Source organism: Vombatus ursinus, unplaced genomic scaffold (assembly GCF_900497805.2).
Source record: "Vombatus ursinus unplaced genomic scaffold, bare-nosed wombat genome assembly UNPS02015255.1, whole genome shotgun sequence".
NCBI classification, from domain to species: domain Eukaryota; kingdom Metazoa; phylum Chordata; class Mammalia; order Diprotodontia; family Vombatidae; genus Vombatus; species Vombatus ursinus.
In genome coordinates, this window is record NW_020955033.1 from 18,777,434 (window position 1) to 18,782,831 (window position 5,398).

Here is a 5,398-nt window from a genome sequence, read left to right on the forward strand (position 1 = left end):
TTTGGTCACTTACATATCACAGGCCAGATAAACCATTAGTGGGTACTTTCATATGTATTTTTATTCTGTGTTTACTGTTTTTGTTTGTTTGTTAAAAACAGCAGTACTCCAAATGCGGGTCATTATCTTTGTGACCATTCTTCCAAGATAGAGAAAGAGCCTGTTTATATAAATACTTGCTATCATCCTCTCTAGTCCTTTTTACCTCCAAGCAGTTGTAGTTTTGCTGTAAGAGAGACCTAATTGCCTAGATGGATAGGAATCTGAGATTGATATTATAGGTTATTCTCCCCACTGTCCCCATCCCCTTATCCCAAGGAAAGGTTCAAGGTAGTTTCAACCCCTGTAAAATGTGTGTGTATACCCACATATATATACATATGTGTATATATGTATGCATATATGTGTGTATGTATCTCTCTCTACACATATCTATTTATATATTGCTTTGCTTTACAGACAAAAAATTCAAAGGAATTTTATAAAGTCAACATAAAAAAATGAGTAATAGTATCTTACCTGAAAATTGGGAGGTATGAATCTGAGTTTAAAGATGGTTCAAGCAGACCCTGGATGATTCCAAGATATTAGAAAAGGGATTCTTCTTTTTTTTTTTTCTTTCTGGAGGCAGGTTCTAGATGACCTTTAAGCTCTCCTCAAATTTGAAGATTCAGTGAATCTAAATATCTATATAACCCAAGCATGACTATAGCTTATTACTATAATTTCTCTAACAGTGAATTAAGTATTACTTCTTTCCTGAATGGGTGAATCACCATTTCACAATAAGATCATAGTTCATCCACATTGGTAGCCCCTTCAAAGTTGCATTAATGTTCTTCATGAATTACTGGGCCATGAGCTCCATCACCCTGAAAATAGCAAGCGCTGAACCTTGCCTTGAAAATGTGTGTTCAGTGTTTTGAAACACTGAAGGTACTGAAGCAAATCCTTCAGGACATACTGAGGAAGCATACATGACTGATCCTTCAAATGCCATTTGGGTTGAGTCATCTGTATTCTCTTGAGGGAGATATTTGACTGCATGATTTTGGGTCCAAATTAATAACTATTCCAGAAGAAATGCTAGTCAGCATTTCATTTATTTTGAGGGATGGAAAGTAGTCTAATAGTATTTGTGTGTGTGTGTGTGTGTGTGTGTGTGTGTGAGAAAGAGAGACAGACAGACAGAGAGAGAGAGAGAGAGAGAGAGAGAGAGACTCTTGCCAGTTCTTATTTCCAAGGCTTAATTGCTTCAGCCAGCTGTCTTGGCCTTCCAGAGTATTATAAGTCCTAGACTGGGCATTCTTTCACCACTGTTCATTACCCCTGGCAGAAACTGAGCTGTAGCAGACACGGCCCCTGGGCATATTGAAATGCTTACTCTTCACAAAACAACCAGGTATTAAATTATGAAAACACAAGTCTATTGCATTACTGAGTAACTTAGGGAAGTCACAAATACAGCAAGCCATTTAAATACAAAGTGACTCTGGTTATAACTATATTACACGAGTCAACCATGTTATTTGGTCCAAATTATCTTATTCTTACTTGTCTACATATTGTGGTATAATTTGATTTGCAGACTTAAACATGTAGTACTTAGAATATTCTTTTCTCCCTGGTCAGATGGATTTTTTCCTACATAATCTGCCTTATATTCTGCTTATGCCTCTATTGTCTTCTAGCTGATAAATGAAATTTTTTTTCTCTCTGTATATGCAAAGTATGGTAAAAATTTTGTGTATGTTAAACGTGTTTGCAGTCATTTCTAAAACATCTGACAGATTTTTTTATTTGTTTTTGTTTTTTGTGAGGCAACTGGGGTTAAGTGACTTGCCCCAAGTCACACTGATGAGTGTTATGTGCCTAAGGCAAGATTTGAACTCAGGTCCTCCTGTCTCCAGAGCCAGTGCTCTGTCCACTGCACCACCTAGCTGCTCCAACAAAGCAGTTTTAAACAAAGCAGGTATTAGGTGTCTACAAACAAAAAGAAACATCCATCTAGGGGGATCTCAATAAGGACTGAGAGGAAAGAGGAAGATAAGGAATACATCTCTCCACTTCTACTTTTGGTCACAGGTTTGTCCACAGCTCCAGGAAATTTGCTGCTGCATCTTCTCATTGAGTCCTCAGTTATAGAGGTCAGGCATAGGGTATGGAGGTCCGTGATTATGGACATGCATATCTATAGATTTTTATGTGAATACAGGCTTAAAGGAAAGATTATTATAATGAACGGTACCTCCTCTAACTGACTCATGGGAACAGAATATTAGGGAATAATTAAAGAGTGAGATGCATTATACAGGATGAATTACACATAGGGAAAACATTTGAAAGAGAAAGTTATACAGGTTGAGGAAGAATGTGGAAGATTATGTCCAATATAGCAAACTAAGTAGAACTAAGAGGAGAATAGTATATACAAGCCATAATAATGTAAAGTGAAACAATGTAAATCAGAATTTAGATCATTATAAAAGTACTCAATTACAAAGAATGGATAATGAAACATACTAATAAAGAAGTGGAAGACTACAGGTTCAGAATGAGGTATGTAGTCTTATCCCTCAATTTTTAGCCTTATTTTGCTTAATTGTACTTGTTGGTTACAGTGGAGTCAAGGAGGCATTTAGAAATTACAGGAATTTTTTTTAAAGCACCCATAACACTCTAAAAATGAAACAAAAGAAAATAACATTTGACCATGAGAAGTAAAGTCACTTCCAAATTGGGAGGACAGGAGGCAGGTCGGAGTTAAAAGGAGTTCTGGGCAGGAAACAAAAAGAGCCATGCTCCTGGAGAAGCCTGCTTAGGGAGAGAGAACTGTATTGTACACTCTCTGTCCAGGGCAGAGGGAAATTTAGTTCCTCTCAGCATTTAACTGTTTCACCGTCTTTGCCTTTAATATGATGGTTCCAACTCCAGGTTGGAAGGGGGAGCTCCTTGCTTGGGTTGGGGGAGAGGCTTTTGCTTTTTACCTGAGAGTCCTTTCTGAAGCTTTCTAGTATATGCTTTCCTTTGAAATCAGGGATAATCATGGAAGTTCAGTAATTCTCCCCCATCATAAGAGCTCCTTTCACTTTAGTAAAATGGTATTAATGTTTGCTTACGTGTAGAAACTCTTGAGTTTGTTATGTGACAATAATGGTGGATGGATGAATGTGTCATTAGAGGGAAAATGAATGCAGCTATTCTGGAATAATAGTATGCTGAGTTAATCAATATTTTCACTTCAATGCCACTTATTTTTAAGCTATACTTCAAGCCCTTGGTTACTGCTAAATACAGCTTATCTATATCATGGAATTCAGATCAATTTCAAGCTTTAAAAATTATGTATATATATATATACACATATATTTAAAGCTTCATATGTAATTATGGAAATAAACACATATATATGTGAATACTTACATATATGACATATATCCCGTGCAAAGCACACATAATATGCTATCCAGACTCTCCTAGGTTTGTAGTAAGCAGTCATTTTCATTCTAGGTTTAATCTCTAAGTATTAGAATTCATGGTTCAACCAGAATATGAGGCACTGTACACTTCTTTGAGAGTGGCCCTAAAACATGGGCAATTCATGATACCTATTTTCCCTTTAGTATTATTCATCCCCTTACACAGTTAGAATTGTAAATGTTTAGTTGTAGACATTGTCTAATTACCTTACACAATTTTATAGTATACTTAGGGAAGCATATGTACAATTTCCACAAAGTGAGAAAAGATTACATGTCTTGCCTGGAAGAAATAATTTTCTTTTTCATAATCTTGTGTTTGTGATCATTCAATTCATTAGTGGCACTAATGTATTTAGCAAAGTACCTGTCACATAGTAGGTATTTAATAAATGCTTATTGACTGACTTACTATGACCTATGGAATAATCTCAGGAAATCAGAGAATATACTCTAGTATATTGCATGTATAAATCTCTATTAATCCATCTACTATTTATAGATATATAGGTGTGTATGTATGTTATGTATGTATGTATCTGAATACATACATGGATAGTTTGTGTGTATATATGTATATATACATGTGTATGGAGAGAGACAGAAAGAGAGAGAGAATTCTGTTATTTTGCTGTAATATTTCATTACCCAGTGATCATGATTTGGTCCTTTGATTTCATCACTGTGGGGAATTCTCTCTATCATTGAGGATTTTCAAATATTCTACACTATACAGCCTTCAAGAGTTTACTGGAAGGCAATGAATAGTTAAGTGACTTGCCCAGGACCATATATTCAGTATGTGTCAGAGGCTGCATTTAAACCCAGGTTTTCTTGGCTGTGAGACCAGTATACTTAATGATTTACTATAGTGATCTCCAAACTTTCACACACAAACTCACACACACACACCCTAGTATTTTTTCCATTGTGTGGGCATGCTGGGGTGTTAGGGTAGGTATCCAGTGTGTTATTTTTTTTCAATAGCTTTCTGAGCTAGAGTTAGATGTTAATTTATAGCTTTGAGAGGCCAAAGTGCTGCTTAGACAATGAAAGGTCAATGCTTGCAAGGTGGAAAAGGGTGTAGTGAGAGATTCTTAGGCTATAATGGGTAGGAAGGTAAGGCTGCGTTGGAGATAAGACTCTGATCACTATAGTGAGGATGATAGTTGGTGAACCATCTTCCTACCCTCTTAATCACTGATTACATACACCTTGCCACAGCTACCCCCTCCACCCCATACCTACTTTTGCAGATTTGTTCTGTCTCTCTAGGACTGAAATGCTTCTTTATTACCAGAATTACTACAATTCTACTTAGAATTGTAGATACCTTTCCAACAATTTCATCAAATAATTTTTTCAAGCAGACTACAAAAGTTTCAAATGAAGCCTAATTCACACAATACAGTTATGGAACTATCAGCCCTCTAAGATTTTGCACACTCCAGTGGAAATAATACTACACAACCACAGTAGTTATTATAAGGTACAAAATATTTATCCAGTGCAAGAATTACTTTACCATTGAATCAGGATAAGCCTATAATATATATTCAAGCAAACAAACTAACCTATAGGCGCCATGACCTCTTTATTTATTCTTTAGGTCTTACACCAAAGGAAAAGTGTTTCCTGTAAATCGCAACTAAATCTCTGCTTTCCAGTGAATGAAGGGGTGCAGTGTTTGTACATTTTGCATTCTGAAACAAATCTGTGAAGTGAAGGCTTTGAATTTGGGATCCTTTTTCAGTCTGGAGACTTCATAAGTGGACTAGAAAAATATTTTTCAAACTCCTCCTTTCTTTTTCCCAATTGCTACTAAAATACAACTTGACCAGGCACAAGAAACAAGGAGTCCATAATTAAAGCCAAACTATGTGTGTATATGTATGTATATATGTATATACTAATATATA